Genomic DNA, 25,403 nt, shown 5'->3' with positions numbered 1-25,403 from the left:
AAATATTATTAAAAATGTATAGTGAATAGAGTGTTGTTAAAACTGCACAGTTTGTATCTCGTACCTGATAAGAAGAAACACCACCAAGGACATCTCGCTAATTTACTATCTCTTTGTAACACTAAATCACACATACCTTCAAACTCCTCTGCCTCTACTCTTGTAAACTACAAAGGCTGTGATTTAATTGGCTGTGTCCTTGGGAAAGAGAGGGGTTTGAACTTTTGGTAACCTGGAGAGCTTTCTAAGCATGCGTAATTAGCTAATGCATATATGCCTATCCGCCCCGCATACTTAAGTAGTTAATTATAATGCACATGCGACGGATGACGTGACGTCATTTCATGTATGTTTGTATGAACCGGAAATGAGTTGTAAGAGTTCCTGCTCCTGCACACGTGCCCAGGAGGGAAGGGATAAAACCCAGCTGAGAGTTTTCCTCGGAGGCAGAGTGTGGTCTTTTGTCTTCACTCTGACCCTATTTGCAAATATATCCTTTGTGTTACTAACAATGTGTGCCTGAAGGTTTATTATTCGTGAGCCTCCAAAGAAACGAACCGCGATTTTTATATCACATTTACTATATTTTAATTTCATTAAAAAATTTTGGCCTGATTTGTGTGTGTTTGCATAATGTATATTGAGCCAACTGCATAATAGCATAAAATAAAGTCTTACTCTTATATATTGTGTGGGGGGGGGGCAGGGGTATGTGTGTGGGTCTGGTGGGTTGTGGCGGGGGTATGTGTGTTATCCCCACCCCCATACCCTCCCACATAAATGTCCCTTCTATGGTGCACAGCCCCTGCCCCAGACAGTAGCAGCAGCAGCAGCAGCAGGAGGCAGAGGACCCTTGGGGAACTCACGGCACATGGCACGTGGCACATGGCTGTAGCCAAGTCCCAGGAGTGGAGTCAGGTTACCTGGATATATCACATGGGGCACCCTATGGCTTACATGGACCTCCCAGGACTCTGCCAGAGGTGCATGCTGCCAGGGGTAGCCCTGCACAATGAAGCTGTTGGGTTGATTCCACCCCCTCCCGCCACATGAAAATCCTGGAACTTGGCCAGGGTGGCAGTGAGCAGGGCCAAGCTGGCCCAGCTCCATCACATGGGGCTCCCCACCACTCCCAGATGAGTCCTGGGAGCTGCACATGGTGGCAGGGAGCAGGACCAGATCACTGGCTCCATCACAAGTGGCTCCCAGCTGCACATGAGCTGTGGGGAGCCCAGTGCCATGGAGCAGGGCTGCCCTGTGTTCCTGCTGGCCCAGGCTCTGCACTCCCACCAGCACCAGCTCCAGCCCGAGCCACAGCCCCACCACAGGCCCCACACTCCCACTGGCCCCAGCTCCAGGCTCTCACTCAGCTGCAGTTTCTGCCCTGCTTGCCACCACTACCTTCTCTGCTGCCTGCAGTGCAGCAGCAGGGACAGGAGGAGGAGCCACAGGAGGCAAGGGTAGCCAAGCAGTTTCCCAGGAACCTGGAGCAGTGGAAGCAGCAGGCCCACCCAGAAGCTGTGTGCACTGGCTGGGGCCAGGGCCCTCCTGTGGGCAAGGATAAGAGCACAGCACAAAGCCTGGGTGGGAGTGGACAGGGCTCAGCCCTGTTGCACAAACTGCAGTTCGTTCCCTGGAGGCGCGCAGAGATCACAGACACACAGACATCATTCAGCACTAAGGATTTATTTGCTTGCAAGCAAGGTCAGACCGGAGCTATGTGCTCAAATCGGACTCTGACACCCGATTGTGCTTGCGAACATCTTTTGTACCTCTCAAGTTTCCTCGACGTGTGCGCAGATACAGAAGTTCCTGCAACTTACTCCTACATTATATGAACATACATGTAATTACAACATCACATACATTGCATGTACAGTATAATGAACCACTTAAACAGGCAGGGCAGAGCAGTAAATATGCAACAGCTAATTAAGCATGCTCAGTACTACTGCAGATTGCAAGAGTTCATTACCCTTAGGCTGAGCAGTTAGATTCCAGTTTGAACTAGTTTTGGGGTCGGCATGCGGAAATGGAAGGAGGAGGGAGAAGTCTTGGGCAGCTGCTTCCCTTATCAAGGACAAGGCTCAGGTTGTGCAATTCTAACAGCCCCACGCAGAGCACAGAAGGGGTAGCTGCAACCAGGCCAAATGCAATTAATTGGTGGGTGCCTACAAGTGGGTTTAATCCACCACATGGCTATATTTTGCCCATCCCTGTTCTAGAGGGCAACCTGCTTGCTGAAATGTCACCAGAAAGATAACTAGGAACCGTTTGGTAGCATGTGCAGTCAGTAATAAGCATAAAAAAATACGAACTATGAAGACGCATATAAGCTTCAACCAAACAATTCCCTCACAGCCTCCACATCAGGAGCTTATTTCCAGAAATGAGTTTTCCAGAAATATGGCTGCTTTCAAGAACACCTTTTTGCTCCATGAACTTCTTCCATGAGAGAGTCTGTAAAATTATTCCCACAAGAGGACTCATTCCCAAATTATTGTTTCTTGTGTGGTAGTTTTCACCATTAATAAGCCATCCTACAATACTACTGTGCAAGGCAGCTATTTATAATTAATTTTTACTTCATCTTTTGTAATTTTGATAGGCCAGGAAGGGTTATGAATAAGCTTTTTAAAGTGTCTTTGTTAATTAAAGGCTGTGGGTAGAAATCCTTGCCTTTTTGTGAGTTCCTTCTCAATTCTACATTTCAGTGCAGTGCTAAATCTCCAGATACCTGTTTTTATGTGTGTGAATGATTCTTTTAATCACTGCTGCTGAGTCTTCTTTCAAGACATCCTTCTCTGACATTGCTCCAAGAAAAAATGTGTCATAGCAGGTGATGGACATGCAAGCAAATCCCTAGAAAATTATTCAAATATCAGGCTGTTTAGAACTTCCCAAGTAATTAAATACACTCTCTGATTCACTCACATGTTTCTGTAGCAATTCATCCTTCTCCTTTCTCTTCCCTTAGCTACAGCTAGTATGGCACATTGCAATACTTGCTTTCAGATGCACTTCTCTTGACAGCTGAACGATGACTGGATTATACTGCAATATCCTTTTCAGAAGTGCAACAGAAACTTTACATTAGAAAAAACACATTCACCTGCTAGAGAAAATATCAGAATAGGTGTATCCTCCAACTGAACTCCCACTGCTGAAAAGATTTATAGGTGTACTTACATTTGAGTATTGTGAGTAGTCCCATGGACTCTGTTAAGGCTCTCAAATGCTGAGTGAAGCACGTGAGTAAGTCACCGCAGGATCAGTGGTCCTCAAACCTTTATGTACAATTAATTCAAATTCATAGGTGTATTTGTTCTTACAGCAATAGTCATGCTAGTACATTAATTCATGGGTTTGCAGTAGACTTTTATCTCTTTAAATGGCAAATGGGCTCAGGAGTTCATACAGTATGACATGCAGATGGTAAATTGACTGCAAAGGAGTGACACAAAAAATAATGCACACTGTTCTAATTCCCTGTGCAGTTTTAGAGGCTCCTATGAGTTTTGGTTCAGATTTTTAAGTCACCAGTAACTGAAACTAAAGCAAAATATAAGTATACATGCTGCTAGCTGCAGTCATTCAATATTTGGGCTTGATCCTGAAGCTGTTTCTTAGAGATAACACCATATTATCCTAGCACAGGAGAAAAATAATCAAGATTAGCCTTCCCTTGTACTAATTGAGCTGAAATTTTTCCAATTCAATATTTTTCTGGTAGAAAATGTTAATATGAAAAATCAAAATCTCATTGAAGGGAAATTAGTAAAAATGATTCAATAAGATCAATATATTTTGTATTGGTCCTTAACATTATAACGATTAACATGCTAAATGTAAATTTAAAACAATCCATTGTAAATTAATTATTTTGGAATACTGTATTAAAATGGTGAGATTTCTCTGCCCTTTGTCACAATTTGAGATAAAATGAACATTACCAAATATAGAAAATTTCCATGAAATAAGAATTCTGTTTCATCATCAGCCCTAAGAAATCTCTACCCTCAAAGAGCTTGCTGCCTCCAAAAGTGTACTCCATTAGAACAGCTGGAAGATTGGACTGCCTTCAAAGTCAATGGGAAATTGCATTAAACCACAGAAAAATGGAGCCAGAATGAAAAAAAAAATCACTAGCAGTTTCCAAAAAATTGCAAGTTTTGTAACTTAAATGGGTCCCTCCCTCACTTTGTATAATTTTAAAATTGTCTTGGATCAGACACCACTGTTCTTAATCCTAAGCAAGGTTGTTATTTGGAGGGGTGGCAAGGAAGTAAGCATTGGTAAAAACTTTTATTGGGCCTTGGTAATACCTTTTATTTAAATTATGGTCCAATAAAAGATATCACCAAAAAAAAACACTGCATACATTTCCTTTACCATCTCATGGCTACAACACTCCAACCCCTAATATATTCTTATGATCCTATTCAGATCATTTTAATTCCAAACATACAAGGTTACTTTCATATAACCTTTGAAGCATTATCCATTGTTAGAGATCAGTACCTTTGAAGAAAAAAAATAAAAGGATCCTCTTTTCAGTAGGCTAAAGTATATGGCTTTTAATATTTAATTCAGCAATTTGCCAGATGCAAAAAAAAATTAAGTTAATTATCGCTTGACTAGTTAGATAGTTATTTATTGCAACATTCAAAAACAAAACAAAACCCCCTGTTCAATAGTCATTTGAATACAAACAGCATTTGGCTCTCAGTTTTAAGGCCTCCATAGGTTATTGTCTAATTTCAAACCCATTCAAACACTTTAGATGCAAAAACTCAAAATAAACTAATAATATTAGTTATACTGGGTGCATCTACACATGTGCTTTACTGCAGAGCTGACTAACTAGCTCCACAGTAAAGTGTCACATCCAGAAGTATGCCCATATTTGGGTGAAGTAAATTAATTAACTCCACTATAAAATAGTGCTGTCTAGGACAGTTACTATCCTACAGATTAGAAGTTACATGTGCCAGAACATGTGTAGACAGTGACCAGGGCTGCCTAGGGCACAAGGGTGCTACAGTGCAGGTGCTGCTTGCCACCTAGCCCTGCACTGTAGCCCCAACCAGCCCCTCCACAGCACATTTAACTGGGGAAGAGCAGACCACTCAGCCCCCCATACCAGCCCAGGGCTGCTCTGCCCTGGCTCAACATGCTGCAATCCTGGGCGCACATGTAAATGCTGCACCTGGGAGAAGTAAATTCTGGCACGAACTGCATGAAAGTTTATTGCTAAGTGATTGTTTCATGTGTAGATGCACCTATCTTCTGCTTGAGAGAGACTGTTAAAAATAAAAGCAAGGACAAAACGTCTAATGGAAAAACTAGAGGTGGAAATGAAACTGAGCACACAGAGGGAAAAGAATAAGGCAAAATGGTCTGGTGATGTAGCCCTGCTGTATTGCTCTGTTGAATTTCAGTTTCTGCTACACACAGTACACAAAGGTAAGCACATACATACATTTAGATGGCAGTGGGTCTGAAGTGGAAGGACACACTGATTCCACTATCTCATCTAGTAAGTGTTAGGATGTGTTCTAATATCAACTGAGGATCTAGTCCTCAGAGCCAGTAATAAGAGGTGCTGATATATGGAAACCAAAAAATTACAATTAAAAACAAAACCCCCATATACAAACCATTCAACAGCCAGCCTGTTCTTTTTATTATTATTATTTTACTTTATTCAAGGGGATTGAGTGTGAGGAAGCCTTTTAATTAGAAATGAATGTGAGCTTCAATACCTTGATCCATATTTTTATTCATATTTCCCATATCTGAGGGGGTTCAAAGCCTGTGTCCTAAACAGGGCACCACCCAGATAAAAACCAGCTGATGAGCTGGCTCTGTCTTGTTAATGTACAGTACATAATTCTTTTTAGCCACAGAATTATCTTAAAAATAGTTATTCCCTTTTTTGGGAAATGAGCTTGTGGATAAAATAGTTTGTGAACTCAAGCTAGCATTAAGAACCCCAAAAATCAAGTGCAAAGTTTGCATCCCCTACATCTGCTGAGAGGTTCACATGCCATTGTCAGGGTAATACAGTTAAGTAACTTTTATAGGGAGAAGTTGATCTTTCCATAAGATAAAAAAGCTCCTGTCAGCCAGAGATTGTTCCTTTTGTATATTTTATTTCTTTATACAATATAGCTTTGTCTCAAGCAATGGTTCTTTGCCAGTTCAGGAATCCATCTATGTTAATTTATGAGTTCCCCTTTTGTTTATACACATTATGTTGTACTTCAAACTCCATTTTGCATAACTTTTAGTGCCGCTGTGAACTTTTAATGTAACTAGACTTTGACACCCAAGTAGACTTCTTGAGTGCTCTGTCTACAGGGCAGAGCAATCAAGGACCACCTAAACTGCATGGCTCTACCCTAGTGAAACAGCTGGTTTGATAACAGCAGGGTCATAGACTTTGAATGAATGTAACCCATTACCAGAAGCAAGATGGTTGGTCCAAGAAGATGAGAAGAACCATCAGGATTAAAGGACTTTTATTTATTTCTCAGGTGCTTCATAACATAGCCATTTAAGCAAATGTATCATTTTATAAAAATATATATCATTTTATAAAAAAACAGATCTGTCAAATCCCCTAATAACTGGGCCACATTCTAGAAGCCCAAAGTTGATGACTGTGATCTTGAATTTAGGACAGATTAAAATACTCACTATTTATAACAAATTGGAGAGGAAGGGGGGGAACAGCTGTTATTCCTGAGAAGAAAAATTCCTTAGAAAAGGAACAGTGTACCCAATTGGACTATGGGACCAGAAAACCCAGAAACTTTTACTTTTTATTCCCTGCTCCAACACTGACTTTCTCTGACATCTTGAGCAAATTACTTATTCTTTCTCTCGTCTTGCCCCGATTAAGAAATGTGATTTAAAACAGATCACAGTGGTGCTAACATTAGCTCAGCCCCTTTTTTTGGGGCTGACTTCCATGTCAGAGTTTCTGAAACCATGTCATGGGACAATAACTAAAGCCTGCTGAGTAATTCAAAATACGGGCTCACAAATCTCTTGGATTAATTTTCTGGTGTTCATGCATTCATTTGCAAATGTTCAGGTGACTGCTAGTGTGCATGAGAACACAAATGCCAGAAATCTCACGAATTTGCATTAAAATATATTGAAATATATTTGTTATACACCATTTTTCAGTTGGAAAGTTCTAATCATCTGGTCAGATAGCAAACTCAGTTCTGTATTGCCAGTCTATTTACTTCTGTCAGAAACCCGTACATAAAGAAACAAATTAGCTGGTATCTACAGCTCAAGAACACTAACAATCAACAAGAAAAATTCTTGCCAATGACGGTCTTAAAAAGACAGAGGATTTATCTTAATTTGGAGTTTGGCAGAAGTAAGCTCTAGGATGCACAGCTAGAAAAAAAAAGTGTCTTCCTAACTACCCATTTTCTCCACCCTTTTTTGATCTCCACAGTAGCAACCATCTTGCTTGAGCTGAATAACAACGTTTCCTTAAGGACTATGTATTTTACCTGTTGGATTTGCTTCGTCACTGTACTACTTAGCAGTTACATTATCACGTATATAGCATATATATTAGGCCTGTGCGAAGTGGCTAGTATTCGCTTCAGATTCAGCTGATTCGAAGGACAGTGATTTAATTTGGAACTTTGAATCGCTGTCCTAAATTGATTCAGCCGAATCTGATTTGGAGATCCATCTGCAGCCGAATCGGCCCCAACCCCCGCCCGCTCTCAATGGCTGTCCCATCCACTCTCCCAGGTCTTTAAAAAATAAAAATTAAAAAAAAGCACCCACTTACTGGCTGCTGCCAGGTGGGGGGGCAATCACCGTTGCCACCCACTGCCCCGTACTGCATGGGGGCTCTGCCAGAAGTCCCCAGAAGCCCTGAGGCCATTGCAGCCACCAGTGAGTAGAGGGGAGGGTTGTTTTGGTGGGGGTTTTTTAAGAGCCAGCAGTTGGGGCCGGATGAGGCAGCAATGGGTGGGACTGGGAGAGCGAGCAGGGGTTGGGGGGCTCATGACAAAGCCCATCACACAGCATGAGGGGCAGTGGGGGACAGCAGGGATCACCGGCCCACCTGGCAGATGCTAGTGAGTGGGGGCTTTTTTTTTTTTAAAGAGCCAGGAGCTGGGGTGAGTTGGGGACTGGGAGACCGGGTGGGGGTCGGGGGTACTCAAGGGGGCTAGGGGAGCAGGGAGGGGATGGGGCCTGGTGGGGGTCCCCCCATGGTGTGCTCCCCCCTCCTTGAGCTCCCCCTCCCCCACCCCTACTTACCAGCATGCTCCCTACTGCAGCAAACGGGGACGGTCCAAATTGCCGAGGCTCTCCAAATCTTTTCCAAATGGATTCAGAGAGAGTTGAATCAATTCAGACCTTTTCATTGGTCTTCTGATTCAATTTGGATTCAGAGATTCAGCCACTGAATCGGGCTGAATCTCCTCCAAATCAAATCGGCACCTGAAGCTTCGCACAGCCCTGATATATATGTGGATACTGAAAAGAAAAAAAAAATGAGTGAGTGAGTGGGTGTGTGATATATGAAAGACTTCCAAAGAAGAGACATGAACTAAATGACCAGAGGAAGACACTGAAACTCACTATACATAAAGAGTAGATTTTGCCCCCACCCCTGTAATTAATTTACACCTGGTAAATAGGCCGACTGGCATGAAAGATCCCAGCTGGAGTACTTTCCCAGGTACTTCCCTCAGCTGCAAGTTTTGTGACACATGCAAGTGAGGGATCTGCTCTTCCCCAGCTCAATGTGCTGTGGAGGGCCTGGCAGGGGCTACAGTGCAGGGCTAGGTGACAGGCAGCACCTGCATTGTAGCACCCTTATGCCCCAGTCAGACCTGGTCACTGTCTATACACGTTATGGCACATGTAACTACTACACTGTAGGATAGTAACTGTCCCAGACAGCACTATCCTATAGCAGAATAAATTAATTTACTTCACCCAAATATGGACATACAGTTCTGTGCCTTACCTGAAGTGCTGTCAGACATATAAATTAAATGTAGCAGCCCTCAGAGAAAATACATAGGACCTCGACAGACACTGACATTAGTGTTTCCCAGCTTAAGCTGTAACACACTAAGGAATACAGCTTGGCCTAAAAACTGGTACCAGACAGGTTCTGCCAAAGTCTCTGATCCCACAAAGACTTGCATATTTAACTTCACTAATTTACACACTGAGCACAGACATATGTTAGGGCTCCACTCTAACTTGTGGTGCTTTACATAAAGTGTAAAGTGCCCCCTCCTGCTAACCCAACACGTTTGTTTGCCTGTTGGGTCAGGGGGCAAGGGGTATGCTGGAGGCAGCCTACACTGGCCCAAGCCAACAGGTGAGGGTGCTCCAGTTCCCTGTAGCAAAGTATTTAGGGGTATGACTTGTAAAGTAGGTACAGGAAAAAAAGTCTAAGTGACCTCTCATGAATTAGCAGTCTTCAGATTGCTTGAATCCAGGATGTCTGAATATGGATTTCCTTATATCTAGGAATAAGCAGCTTAGAAAAATCCAGGGTTCAAATTAGCAGAGTATTGTCTATAGCTAAATTAAAGGCAGATACCTTGCTTAATATATATCTTGACATTGAAGACAAAGTAGACATGAGGTTGCATTTTGCCAAAATGTATTACTTTGTGTTGCAGCATAACCCAATGTGACATGATGACATGTGCTGTGACCCAATAAAAATGCATCCAACTTTTTTTTTTAATAAACAAAAGGCCTACTTCCCAGTGGAAGCCACCCAAAGGAAAGTAATTTGAGTGGTCCTACCCCAATTCCTATTTGAACATCAAAAGGTACCCACAGGGATAGGCATGATCTGTTTTCTACCCATGCTGCCATTTAAAATAAACCATTGCAAGTTAGCTAGAATATGCTAGCAGAGCTACATATTATGCAAGGTATATATATTTAGGTGTATATATTTTGTCTGCCAGGTATTTATGATCTACACATTTACAAATAATTGACAAGCATTATTAGAGGAATATTTTATCCAAGCTTGGGAGCAACCATCAAGTCAGGTAGAAGATATTTGGGGCAAAGTTAGGAAGGAGAATATTATCTATCACTATAAACAGGTATGGTATGTCTTGAAAGCTCACAGGCTTTTCTGGAGGTTAGACATTAGCATGATAACATCTCTTTAGTTTGTAGCTGTTTAGGCTTTTCTTCAGCTTGGCTCACCAACTTTCAGGAAGCTTGGATGCCTGCCAAAGTTTAGTGTACGCTGACAGATTCAATTTATCTCAAAACTAACTTCATTTTAGCCTTATTGCTGTTTTCACCACTAGATTGATGAAGAGAATAAAGGCAAGGTCTTCTGAAGACCTAAGACCAGAGAAACATATCATTTACCATTTTCACTTATGGGTTTTCTTTCCCATTTAGATCTACATGAACAAAAATGTTGTCTGGGCACTGTATAGTTTGCTGTTTTGGGTTTGTTTGTTTTTTTAATTGCAGTAATAGCCCATTGTCTCTGTCATTTGTTTAGCGTCAGAGTGAGAAGAAGTACCTGGAGGATTCCCAGTCCTTTTCATGTGGGGCAAAGGCAGCTAGTATACCAGGGGGCAGAATAAGAACAGTAATATGACAGTCTCAAAGTCATCATTTCCTGCCTGGCCTCTCCATCCCCTGCTGACCTGGGGAGACAGTAATCTGTGGCTGGTATATTCCAGTGATCAATTACTTCCCCTCTCACTGATCAATTGCTTCCACTTCCAATTTGCCTGATGGCTTTGATGACTGGCACAGTGGTAGAAGAGATCCTTTTGTCCTTCCCTTGTCCGTGCCCACTATTTCTCTCCCATTCCATGTTTATGAAGCTGCCTGCTTTCTTAGCTGTGATGTGTTATATACAGAGCCCACAGGAAGGATAAAGGGGCATCCCCTGTTCCTTTATTCTTCTGCATAAGCACATGTGGATAGTCACAGTCTTTATTCCTTGGAGATTTGGGAGAATAATGCTTCCTTGGACTAAGATGGAGGCATGCACAAAAAAAAAAGACACACAGAGAAGGATTATTACTGGTAGCAGCAAAGCCTTTTTCTGTTCACATAAGACAGATTGATGTCCATTGGGGAATAAAAATGAAATGGTGTTTTATGAGAACAAATGCAGACCTAGCATCATCATTGTTGACACTGATCTATTAATCCCCATATTGCCGGCGCTCGTCTGAGCATTGGATCTACTTAGATAATAGCTATGAAGTGAACTGGTTCATAAATATGAACAATGGGACAAAAGCAGAAGCCTCCATGTTGTTTCAACACAAGACCGGCATCATTTTTACAAACTAGAAAATAGTCACTGTAGATGGTAGACATCAAGTGAATTGATCTTGGAAAGTGTCAATAATGACACTGTTTCATATATGCCAGATTTTGTATTTCAGCATCACGCTGCTTCCTTTCAGAGCTTAAATGGCAAAAAGAGAAAAACGAAATGACAAACACTGACCACAGTTAGCCCTACCCCCTGTGTCCTCTATTTTAAATAAGCTCTTTCTTATAAAGAGAACCTGGTGGAAAAAAATGCTGGAAAATTAGTTCAGATAAAGGAGAAGACAGAAAAAGATGGGATAAAAGTAATCAAAACACCATTAAAGTCACAAAGACCAATTTGTCTCTTCACAACATGACATGTGTGTTCATTGTGGTCTTTCTCATTCCCTAGACCCATATTTTACTCAAATTTATTTTAAAGCCAAGGTGAACACACACAAAAAATCCTAGGTCAGTGTGTGTGCTTATTTCAATGACAAAATATAGTCTCCCCACATATCCCTTAAAATACCATTGTACTGAAATTTTATTAAGCATTTGCATTTCACACTCTTGAGAGGCCTATCACTGGAATTAAGATAGCAATTTGTAGCGAGAAAGAAGTAAGCAGAAGACAGATCATTAAGTCAGAAATCTGGGCAAGGGACAGAAGTTACACATAAACCAGTTCAAGTGATCAGAAACTGATTCAAATCTGTAATACAACAGAAATTCAGTGCATCTAAACTCCTTTCAAAATTGCTGATAATGGTTTAAGATAAACTGGGTTGGGTGTAGTATCAGACTGAACTGATTTAGGTCAAATGGGTTTATGGAATTTGTGTCCCAGACCCCTTCCTAGTTCAAGTTAACTCACAGTCCCCCAGCACCCCAGGATGCTTTGCAACTCTGGGGTGTGCTGCTTGCTCCAGTGGAGCAGGGTTGGTCCCACCTCTCTGTTTACCTAGCCAGAGCACTATCACTGCTCTGACTCACTGAGAAGAAGGGAGGGGAGGGAGAACCTGGCTCCAGACCCCAGCTTGGGTCTGCCTGATAGGGATGGAGCAGCCCCTGACAGGCTATTCTGTGCTCTCCACTTGAGCAGAGAGTGGGGGAAAACCTGTCAGGGCTGCTCCACCCCTTCCAGGCATATCCCAGCTGGGGTCCCTTGAGGGTGGGGCAGGAGGTTTAAGCCCCCCTCCCTGATCTCTGCCTCAGCATGCCAGCCTGGGCCAGGGTCTGGCCATGCCTCCCACTCTCTACTCAAGCAGGGAAAAGCCTGTCAGGGGCAACTCCGCCATTGCCAGGCAGACCCTGACTGGGGCCCTGTGGGGGTGGAGGAGTAGATTTAAACCCCACCCCCACTGCCACATTGTGCTGGCCCAGCCTAGGGTTTGGCAAAGGCTTTTTTTTTTTTTTTTTTTTTTTTTTTTTTTTTCCTTTCTGCTTTTTTTTGCACCAGTCCTGGAAGCACTGCAATACCAGGTCAATGCCCTCCACTTTCCACTCAAGCAGGGAGCAGGGAAAAGCCTGTTGGGGATTGCTTCATAACCACCAGTCACATCCGAGCTGGGGTCCATGCAGGACAGGGTGGGGACTTAAACCCCACCCTCCCCTATCATACTCAGCAGACCAGCCAGGGCCTGGACAAGCCCCTACCTGCCTGTCCACCCTCTCAGCTCAAACAGGGAGAGGGGAATAACTTCCATGAGCTTCTCTCCCAACACCCATCCCTTCCCTTTGGCAGTAGCCAGAAGGCTGGAAAGTATGTTCTAGTGCCCTCCCTCCCTTCCCCCAGCTACTGGCCTGAGCCACTGCAGGCATGTGGCTGCATTTCCAGAATCAAAAGTGAATATCTGTTCACTTCCTTCTCAGTTCAATCTATGCAACTTAGACTAGCCTGCAAAGATTGAATTGATTCAGCCTCAGGCTTTTTGATTGTCTGTACTTAGCCCTGAGGGTCAAATAGCCTGGTCTGTTCACACACACCCCCATGCCCCCGCTGTGCAGAGTCCATAGCACTAACAAGCAAACCCAGAGAAAAAAAAGCTGCTACTGAAGAATATGCCCAGACCAGGGTTTTGTTTTTTTTTTAATCCTGCAGTTTCCAACTTGCCCACACAAGAATCAGAAGTGGCTTGCTTGCTTTTACAGGAAAATGAACACACATCATTTTCCTATTTAGAGAATGAGACCTTCCTGCCTGTGTCACAGTTCATCTTTAGGACCTTTAAGAATAGGGATTCTTGAAGGTGGAAGGATAGAAAGAATTTAACTACTATAGCCTAGGACTCAAACACAGCATGACAGAATGTTCAGATCTAAAATGTAGTTAGGGCTAGATTCTTCCAGAATGACTCCATTTGAAATGAATGGGAAGGTGATCAAATAGCACAGGACTATGTATAGAAGACTACCAAAATCAAGGTGGCTGCCTGCTTATTTTGCAAGCAAATCCCAGGGCTGGCAGCCATTTTCACAGTCTCCTCCTCACAGCAGGGTCCCTCTCCATGTTTCTGATTGGTCAAGGAGCCCCAGTGGCCCTTCCCCTCACTTCTGATTGGCTGCAATGGATGTCTGTCATACAGCCCCACCCCTTGTCTCCTATAGGTGCAGAGGGATGGAGTCATATGATGGACAGCTCTCGCAGACAAATCAGAAGTGAGGGGTGGGGCAGCAGCCATCTTGCCATGCTGGCAACATCCTGCCTCCCTCCTTGCCCCACCCCCTCTGGCCCCCTGCCAGCAGGCTGCATGGCCAAGCTGCAGTGGCCATGAGGACTTCTGGCTCCCCAGCATATAATCTTCAGGGGGGATGGGGGGGAGTTTCAGGGAGCCTGCCAAAAGCATGGAGTCTGCCCAAAATCAGTTTCCACGAGAATTACAGTAGGTCCCTAACTATGTAACATAAGTAAGAATAGCAGATAGCCAACTGTGACTGGGTCACAATAGCCAGCTCAGGGCTGGGTCACAATATCAGCCCAGCTGCCTGTCTCTGGGCTAACCCCCCACCATCCTCATCTGCCATGCCTTATAATAAGATGTCAATGGAGCTGACATCGGCTCCGAAAATGGAAAGCTTGAAACCCTCTGGGTCAAGTTGTGGGGGTCACGGTGAGAGAGACCTAACTGTAGGTATATACTACAGACCACCAAACCAGGGGGAGGAACTCAATCTGGAGTTCACCCAAGATTTGGCTGAGGCCACACATGCACATGACATGGTTGTCAGGGGTGATTTTAAGTATCCAGACATCTAGGAAGAACACTCAGCCAAGTTGGATCAGTCATGTTCCTTCCTGACCCATGTCGAGGAGCTCTTCTTGACTCATGAGGTGCATGGCCAACCAAAAGTGATGCTCTACTAGACTTAGTCCTGGCTGAAGAAGACAACCTCATGACCAACTTAAATATAGAGGGAAGTCTGGATGACAGTGACTAAGAAACAATCACGTTCACTGTCCAACATAAGAGAGACAAATTGTATAGCAGGATTTAAGTCTTGGACTTCAAAAATGCCAATATCAACAAGCTTAGGTCACTAGTAGGGTAACTGCTGCTGAACCAGGGACCAGAGGCAAAAGATGTGCATAAAGAGTGGTTGTTCCTTAAGCAGGAATCAAGGCCAACAAGAAGTCTTTCATTAGGTACATAGGAAACAGGAAGAAAACAAATGGGAGCGTGGGGCCATTGCTCAACAACTCAGGAGAGCTGGTTACCAATACCCAGAAGAAAGCTCCTAAAAGACTACTTCATCTTGGTCTTTCACCAGACCAAGGGGAAAACCATGCCAGGTAGAGTAGAGGATGAGCACAGTAGGAATAATTGCCTTCCTACTATTGCTGTAGAATTGGTGTATGACCAATTAAAAAAAATTAGATGTATACAAGTCAGTTGGACCAGATGATCTTCATCCAAAAGTGCTGAAGGAGCTAGCCAAAGTCTTTGCAGAACCCCTGATGGAACTCTTCCACAACTTGTGGCACTCTGGAGAAGTCCCTGAGGATTGGAAGAAGGCCAAAGTTGTACCCATCCACAAGAAGGGCAGAAGGGAGGACCCAAGTAACTACAGGCCACTCAACCTAACTTCCATCCTAAGGCAATCCCTAGAAAATTTTATCAAGGTGTCTATCTGCAATAAGCTTGCAGAAGTTAAGATTCTGAATGACAGCCAGTATGTCTACATCATAGGCAGGTCTTGCCTTACAGCAAAACAAAGCAGGTGATTCTTCTGCTTTACTTGCCACTGGTGAGACTGCAGCTGGAGTACTGTGTCAAGTTCTGGGCACCACACTTTAACAAGGATGTAGACAAGCTTGAGGGAATCCAAAGAAGAGCCACTCATATGATCAGAGTTTTACATGGCAAGCCATATGAGGAATGAGGGATCTGGAACTCTTCAGCCTAAGAAAAAGAAGGCTGAGAGGGGACCTGGTAGCAGCTTACTGCTACACTAGGGGAGTACATCAAGGGTTCAGTGAGCAACTGTTCACCACGGCACCCAAAGGGAAAACCGTAAGTAATAACCATGAACTCCTGGAAGATTGATTCAGGCTCAACATTAGGAAAAACTTCTTCACTGTCAGGGTGTCCAGACTGTGGAATAAGTTTTCTCCAAAGGTGGTGCAATCACCCACCCTGGAAATCTTCAAGAAGAGACTACATAGTCACCTTGCTGGGGTCATCTGACCCTTAGTTATTTTTCCTGCTTGATGCAGGGGACTGGATCCAATGATCTTCTGAGGTGCCTTGCAGCCTTACAATCTATGAACCTATCAATCAGGCAGGAGGCTTCCCGTTTACTTGCCGTGGTGATAAGGCATTTGTGACGGGGCTAGCTCAGGGCTAGGTTGCAACATCAGCCCCACACTGGGCCCCAAAGTCTGGTGTTTGGACCTCAACTAGATCCCTCCTAATCAGGTGGACTCAATCTCCACCATCATGCAGGGCTGTCAGCTTCCTAGATCTCATTCCCCCTCAGGTGTGGCTACCCTCTGGGACCTTTGGCCACAGAAGCCCTGTCCCACCTGCAGGCCAGTTGGAACCCCAAGCCCCCTGACTGGACAACCCTCACATTGAGCATTCTAGCCCTTTTGAACATCCTGGTCTTGGCCCCAGCACTGGGGCCAAGGGCTTTTTCTAGGCATTTGTGCTGCTCGCCCACTTCCTCTCACATGGGTCCACCTACTCAGGTCCCTGCCTGTCCCTACTACTGGGTAACCCACCATGTGGTGGGGGCTAGGGCTTTAAGGTGCCCCATCCTTGCCTTTCTCTAGGGAGACAACTGACCTAGCATTTCCTGGGAACCACCATGCCACGAGCAGACCATCCTACTCCAGGGTGTAGTTTTCAGTCATTACCCGGGATCAGAAGGCTCCTGCCAACCCCATAGTTCCTGCCCTTAAGTCCAAGATGCAACACCCAGCTGAGCTGCTGCTTGGAACAAGTCTGGCTGCCAACAAGACTGCTGCCCCAGCTCTGAGGGCCTGGGTTAAAATGGAGGCAGCTCCACCACCTCCCTCCTCCAATCCCAGGACCCTCCTGGGGTCATGTGACCACCTGATTAAGGCTAGCCCACATTGCAGGCTTCCTGCTACTTGCTTTCAAACATTGAAGTGGGAGGCATCAAAGGTATTCTGCCACCAACACAAACTCTATGTTATGCAAATGTTCTCAAGGACAACTACCATGCACCCAAACACTAAAAGACTGAGAAATTAACTCTCTCATATAATCTACAAAGCAATCAACATGAATTTTCAGCTTGCCTAGTAAACACAGCAAGCATCATAGCCATAAGATAAACTTGCTTGCTCCTATCACTATATTGTCTCACTTTTCTTCACATTTTGCAGCTGAGTCAAACTCTCCCACCAGTGACAGCATATCAAATCACTGCTGACCACAAATGTTAGAATACTTTTGCAGCTGATGAGTTTTATTTGGCTGTATGATATTTTGTAAGATAATTCACATATAACCATAAAACTACAACTTACATCACTACTGGGATAGAAATGGACCCACGCAAAGGTTGTTATCCAGAAGGTTTTTAGTATATACAGGTAAGTGCCAGAGTGGTGGAAAGTAGTATGGCATCTGGGTCCTGGTTTTGCATGTGCTGGATGTTCAGGGTTAGCTGGGACCCAGCATACCTATTTGCATGAGCGACTGGTGCCTTCTGAATCTGGGGGGGGCACTCCCAGAAGCTGCTGACAGCGGCAGCCCTGTCTGGGGGGGCACCAGCCCTACCAACAACATGTGTTGGCCATTGGGGGGGGCATCAGCCTCATCGGGGGAGCATGCACCTCCTACCAGTTGCTTATGTTTATTTGTGTGCCTGTATGTGTATGTTCATTGATTGCCTAGAGCTGCACTGATGGATGCATGTAGATGTTTGATGTTTGGCTGTTTACTAATGGGATAAGGGAAGTGTCTAAGGCCCAGATCAGACCCTCTCACTTTGCACTACATGCCAGCACATCTGCTGTCATCATCCCTTCCTCCTCCTCTCTGTCCTGACTGAGAAGCAACAAAGAGAACAGTTAGAAAGGAGGCAGACAGGAACCTTGACCAACAGGCTTGACAATAGTTGTTTGCTGCCTGAAGACACAATTACAGGACAGTGCCTTTCTAAAGCTGGCTCCATACAGGAGCTTCTAGCAGGGTTGGGAGCAGCCAAATGAGGGTACTATATATGAGCTGTATGGCATTTCTCATCATGCTTTACCCTTGCTGATGCAGTTCTTCTGTAGATCCTTCATACCTTGAACCCATGCATAAAGTTGTACATAAATTCCTGAACAAAGAACTACCTTAATGAAACACAGTCTTCACCTCTGCCCCTTATTAAACCTTGAGAAACCAATTAAAATTTCAGTCCCCATTAGGATATTTAGGTCTATCATTTTATTTTGGGAGCCTTGACTCCTGGTTGTCAGCAGTGCATATGGAGCGTTCTGTTTTTAATACATAAAGGCTAGGGACAGACATTATACATAAACCCATTTAAGTGATCAAAAACTAGTTTAAACCTGTAACAGAACAGATGTTCAGTGCACATAAGCCAGTTTGAAAATGGCAGAAACTGGTTTGAAATAAAACTGGTTGAACGTATTATCAGACTTAACTGATTTGGGTCAAACCAATTTATGCAATGTCTGTCCCATACCCCTTCCTGGTTTAATTTAAATCAGAATCCCCCAGCATCCCAGCATGCTTTCTGGGCTGAGTGGGGCTCTCTGCTGTAGGGAGCTGGGTTGACCCCTCACCTCTGCTTCCTGGCTGCAGCTGCGGCGGAGACTGCAGGTACAGTGGGGTCTGCCTGGCTTCCTCCTGTTCCCCCTGCCCCCCTCACCACTCCCTCCTGAAACAGGGATTCTGCCTCCCTTCTGCCTTACACAGACACCTCTCAGCATTTAGGTAGCATACTACATGCTGGCTATGATCCATGATGTGGGAGACAGGACAAAGGGAGACAGTGTCAGCTTAGGGCTTTTTGGAGCTAATCAACAGGTAGCTGGTAATGTCCCTCCATTCCTTCCTTGGAAAAAGTTGTTTACGAAGAGCTTGAAGCAAAAAATCTTTTTGTTTTGCTGATGGGGTGATAGATGCTGTGTAACTAAATGCTGTGGAAATCTCTGCTGACTCCCTCACTGACCAGTGAGGGGGGAGGAACCCCTCCCTAATCAGAGCATCCTGCCAGGCCCTAGCCATACTCCCCCAACTCAGCACTATGGAAGGGAAAGGCGGGCTGTTCTAGCACCCCCTAGCCTCTAGCCTGAACCACTGCAGGCATGCACCTGTATTTTTTCTGTCCAGAGGCGATGTCTGTGTGGTTGCAAACTGATTCAGCCTAGGCAGTTTAGATTAACCTGCAAAGATTGAATCAATTCAGGCTCAGGCTTTTTTAATGTCTGTCCCTAGCCCATGTTAACATTTGTGCAAAGTAAAGGTTGTGCAACTGAAACCAGGAAATGGTAAGCTAAGTCCAGAAGCTCAACTCTACTTCTATGTGGTTTTTGGCCTAAAACCCAGTGTTTATTTATACTACTACACATGATTTGCCAGGTAATGCAATTTATAATGTCACAAAAAGTGTAATTTTGTACAGAACCTTAACAAACCATAAATCATAAGACCCAGTGGCATAACTGAAGACTGAGAGTGGAGTGACTGGTACAGCACCCCTGGGTGCTGACTTGAGGAGGGGAAATAAAAAATAATAGCTATATCTACTGCCAGCTGGTCATGCTGCCACTGACAGGTGGGATCCACCTGTGCCTTGTGCATGCCACTGCCTAGGGTGCAGAGCTGAGTTGTTACAACTCTGATAGGACCATATATATTCTCAACACTCAGAAATAGGATAAGTCCTTGAAGATTCAGGGTCTGAGGATGTGTGTGTTCTGAAGAGCTCCTCAGATATCAGTGGAGAAAACCTGAACACACACTCAAATAAGCAGAGAATCAGGGACTTTACAGCAGTTTTGATGGTGCTCCCCAGCATTGCTCTCAGGATTACTCTCCCAGGATTACTTCCTTAGTGGTGGGTCTGGGCTCAGCAAGAAGATAGGTTATATTCTCAAGCATCCTGCCTCTTAGTACAGCAACCATTTAGATGGATATGGCAGGAGGTGGCCAGGTAGACTACAATATTGCCAACACTTCCAAATAATCCTGAATGGCTCCCAAAAATAAATGATGAGATCTGTTTTTAAAAGATTATATTCTGATTTGGGGGGCTCTGTTTTCATTTTTTGAACATCCTTGCCACCCTCCAGTGCATGTATGCAAGCATTCATATGCATGTCTGTGCATGTGTGTGTATAAGGGAGAGAATTAGTGCTGCCAACATGTATCAAAGAGTTTTAGTCTCCACTGCAGGAGCTCTCAGTCCCACATCTGTCTGTCCCCTGCCCTCTAATCCCAAGACAATCCTGTCCTTCATACCCAGATCCATTCCCCACCCTGATCCAAACCCATTTCAACTCTCCCTGCAGCTCCAGGGGACCATCACCTCTTTCACAGACCTATGGAGGGATAGCAGTAGGAAAACCGAGGTGGGTAGACTTGATAGTGCAGAACCCTTCCATTGACACAGGAAAGAAGGTGGCAACATACTTTTTGCTGCTGAACACTTTTGGCCCTGCTTGTACTCCCCAACTTTCTGTGCGACTTCTTTTGGATCCTTAGGATGGGGAGAGAGTCTGGTTGTTTACTCTTGTCCAATATATATATGGTATTGGGGACTTTAACTGTCAGAACTGAGTCTTCCAGAGAGTGGATGTAAAATTGTGAAGAATTTTGTGTTGTTTTCTTGATGGAATGGGGCATGGAATAAAGCAGATCTCTTGCAAGTACTGAAAGAACTGAACCCCAGATCTCTGTAGATACTAACTAAGGTCTCTATCTATCACTAATACTAATAGGATTGATGTCTGTGAGAAGACTTTGTCTAGCCAGGTCTTGAAAACCTCCAAAGATGGAGACTTCACCACCTCTCTGGGTAACCTGTTCCAGTGCTTTATTGCCCTCCTAGTGAAAAAGCTCTACCTAATAATCAACCTCAACTTCCCTTGCTGCAGCCTGAGCCCATTGCTCCCTGTTTTGTCATCTGCCACTACTCAGAACAGTCCTTTCTGCAACCCCCCTGCAGGGAATTGAAGGCTGCTATTCAATCCCCCCTCAGTCTTTTCTTCTGCAGACTAAATCAGCCCAGTTCCCCAATACACTTTTATATCCTCAAGCATTCTACATATTTTATCTGAAGCAGTCAAACTGCCCCAGACTCCCAGAAAGAACATCAGAATGACTGGTCATTTCAAGAGGAGCTGTCTTCCTCACTGCTGCTGGGTAAAGAAGCCTGGGAACTTGAACCTGAAAAATCAGTAAGATTACACTCTCATTTTACTTCAGATATGCTATCTTTGGGGTTGGTTTTCTGACACTGTTATTTCTGTGATCTTGCAGTCAGCATGTTAAACTATGCCAACTAGATACTTAACTTTTGTTCTGCTTCTAAATCATGCATTTAGCTCCATGGTAGTCCGTAGTATATCTAGTCCCCTGTCATTTGTTCAAAGTGACTAGGAATTGCAGTCTATACTCTGTAAGGAGTATGCCCTCTTTTTCTCCTTACAGTTACTATGTTGGGAAGGATTAGACAGATGGTGAACCTTGCTGTCTAAGTTCAACACAGCAACTAGTCCTAATCAGAAGCTACTGCCTATCGCACACATAGGAAATATAGTGCGGGCTTACCCAACTGAACTCATCCCTTACCCACTACTCTTTATTTATAATGTATTTTGTATTCAACTCAGCAGAAAATAGATCAGCTGCAATTTTGATGAGGTTCATAAAGCAATTTTGTTTTCAGCTCATGTTAATTTTGCTTTCAGTGTTAGAACTTCTGCAGAACTGTTCTGCTAAAGATCTCCTCTGGGCTTGGACTTCCCTAGACTTTGTTCCCTCCATCCCCTCAGGATCTCTGTCTGATGACAGCTTATAACTATCTGTAGTTTGGAAAATGACTTAATTAAATAGCTGTTTCAGAGGAAAGAAGAGTTGTTCTGCATAGTGCTACAGTGCAGGGGATAGCAGAACAGCACTAGATTCAGTTGCATCTCCTAAACACTCTGTTCAGTTGAAACAAACCTTAGACAATTCCTGAACCTCCAACACCCTCTGAGCTCATACCTCCCATACCTATAGATGCTCAGACCTCCTGTTCTTGTGCAATCTCTTCCAGAAAAACTTCCTCAGACATCCCATTCCCCATTTGAATCACAAAAGATGAAGCACTTATTTTCATTAGTCTAATCAAGTCAAATTACTCTGCTGTGCCCATCAAGTAGTAACTAAGTAAATTCTAGTGATGCATTCAACCCATTTCTTATATTTCCTCTAGGCCATATTTTCCAATCTGTTTTCCAGTTCCACAATTTCAAGCCCTGCAAGAAAAGAGATTATTTTTTTAAATTGGTCAACTTAAAAATTCTCTTGGAAATAAAGGAAACAGAACTACACTGAAAAAACTACACTTTATAAACTCCCAAGTCACTTCAACCAAATATACCAGACACATTTCCCTATTTATTAAGCACACCAGTTTAGAAAAATCCCCCAGCTCTCTTGTTTTTCACATCACTACACATGGACGCACACACTTGTCCATTTCTATCGTGCAAGGATAAGTAAAGACACTTATTCTCTAGAATTCATCTGGATCCCTCTTCTGTTCCGGCAGTGTGACTTCTTAATCTCTATTTGACTTATTTCATTTCTATTTTCTATTTCTTTCTCTCACCTTTCCCTTGTGCAAGCCTGGAAAATTGACCCCAGCCACACTGGTCCAGGGCTAAAGTCTCCATTCTCACCGTGAGCAGATAATGGAGGTTTTATCTCTCAGTCAGGTACCATGCAATTTTCACTGCCCACCTCTGGTCAGTGCAAACAAAATGGGTTCCTAATGAAAAGAAGATGGGAAACTGAACTACCTCTACATACAGCATCTCCTTTTATCATTTAAAGTTATTCCTTAACTAAAAGATAGTAGCACAACCAGGCTGGGAGTTCTGACACCGAGCAATAATACACCTCAGACAGGCCAGGATTTTCATATGTAAGTGTCTAAAATGAAGATGCTAAATCCAAATTGTGGCAGCTACTGTCATAGAAAGGAGGACTCCATCCTGGAGATTAACCTAAATTGCTCATCATGAAAGGCACAGGCAAAAAAACCTGCTCTCAAATCTGACAGATACCCTAAGATTCATGAAAAGTCATGGCCATCTGCACAGAAATTCTCTGCCCTCAATGCTCAGAGGCCAGAAGTGCCTTGGGGCTCCTAGACCACTCTCTAGCAATAGATCTGAATTTCCCTCTGGTTGTGACAGTTCCTGTCCATTCCATCACAAAGTAAATGAAAAAGTTAATATATTGGACACTGCATTAGCCCCTTTGAATAGGGTTGAAGTGTTATATCCATGATGGTGCACAAAATACACAAAAAGCAAGGGTTTTTTGGCAGTATCTCTTACTAGACTAACAGCGTAGTTTGGAGAGAGGCTAGACAAGGTTTTGGGAGCCAATGACCCTTCCTCAGGTACCCTGTAGGAGGTAGTCTTTAAGGTGCCACCCTATCCTAACTGGGTCAGAGGGGCATGAACTTCCTTAGAGAACAACCTACTTTCAGATGCTACTCCAGCCTGATTTCAAACTAACCCAGCTAACCATCACTCAGGTCACCTGAAGACAGTGACCTGAGAAGAACGCTTTGTGCCTGAATCTTTGGTTAGCATCTCTTTGAACTACGCAGTTGGTCCAATAAAAGATATCAGCAAAAACCTTTGCTTCTTGCATATTAGCACTTTTTTGGAAACAGCAAGGAGTTATACATGTCTCTAGGCTCCATCTTCAGCCTTCACTCTGTTTCCTTGGTGCATTTTGACCCCATTCAACAAACTTGTCCATTGAGTCTGGGGAGAAGCAGAAATGCCCCCTTCCTTCTCAGAGCAGGAGATAAAAGTGTGCTTATGGAGGAAGTAGCTGTGCAAGGACTGAAAGGGATTTCATTTGGGCTATGCTCAGAGAACATTTCTTTTTATTCAGGCTAAATTTTCATTGGCTTAATTGGATCCCCTTTGCTCCTACTCACACACCTTTCTCCCACTGGCCTAAGCATTCTTTTCTCTCTTTGGTATTTAGGCCCTTCAGTTATTTAAAGATTCTTCTCACATACTCTCTTAGTCATCATTTCAGTAAATTGCAAATGCCTAATTTTTTTATTCTTCACACACATGAGCCCTATTAAACCCCTAAATGCACTCTGAAAGAGGTAGGTATTACTGTGATTTATGAATTATACTAATTTGTAATCCACACCCAGAATGGCACTTTTATCAGCCTGCCCAGTATTAATTCCAATTTCTCAACACCTTTCTAATACTGAGGAACCCAGAATCATAGGCAGATTAATGCACAGGCCATCCACCTCTGCCCCAGATGCCTGGGGGGATGGTGTTGCCAGGTATACAATAGTTATTAATTTTTTACCCATTTCTCATTCACTTACTGGCAGCCACAGTGAGCAATACAAAGCAAATAAGACCATTTGCATACTCATTGTGCATATACCAGGAATATGCAAATGAATACACAAATAAATCATCCCCTCTATAATATTCTATATTACTCACTGTAACTCGCCAGTGAGTGAGTGATAACCAGGTCACACCTTGGCTGCAGCAGCAGCAGCAAGAGAGAAAGAGGTTCCTTCCCTTGCTGGAGCCAGCTCCCATGGGGGGGAAGACACCCACCCCCCCAGAAGTTCCCAATTCTTTTGTTGCCCAGGGCTCCAAAACAACTTAATCTATCTCTGCCGGAATTAGACAGAATGTAAAATTTCAGGTTTGACATCCTCCAAAGAGGAGTATACCTCCTTTGCTTGGGCATGTAGGGGGGCTGTCAGGAAAGCTAAGGCAGACATCGAGCTAGGACTAGCATCCAAAATCAAAGATAACAAGAAGTCCTTTTTCAAATATATAGGGAGGATGAAGAAAGCACCAGGAAATGTGGGGCCCCTGCAAGATCTTCTGGGCAATCTGGTGGTTGCGCCAGAGGAGAAAGCATACCTCTTTAACCAATTCTTCACCTCCGTTTTCTTGGGCAGGAACTGGGGCTTCCCCACCGTGATGCAAGACAGACTTGAGGGGAATGCCTGGGTTAGAAAGCTTCTGGAGGGGCTAGACATGTTCAAATCAGCAGGTCCAGATGCTCTCCACCCCAGGGTGTTGAGGGAGCTAGCAGGGGTTATTGCAGGGCCTTTGGCACAGCTTTACGAGCACTCATGGTCCTTGGGCCAGGTGCCAGATGATTGGAAGATAGCCAACGTGGTCCCCATCTTTAAAAAAGGGAGGAGGGGGGAGGGAGGACCCGAGCAACTATAGGCCCGTCAGTCTTACCTCAATCCTAGGGAAACTCTTTGAGAAGATCATCAAGGAGCACATCTGTGATGGGCCGGCTTCAGGGATGATGCTCAAGGGCAACCAGCATGGCTTCATTAGGGGCAGGAAATGTCAG

The sequence above is a fragment of the Crocodylus porosus genome, unplaced genomic scaffold (genome assembly GCF_001723895.1).
Source record: "Crocodylus porosus isolate Cpor-Errol unplaced genomic scaffold, CroPor_comp1, whole genome shotgun sequence".
In the NCBI taxonomy this organism is placed as follows: domain Eukaryota; kingdom Metazoa; phylum Chordata; order Crocodylia; family Crocodylidae; genus Crocodylus; species Crocodylus porosus.
This window is presented reverse-complemented; position numbering follows the sequence as displayed.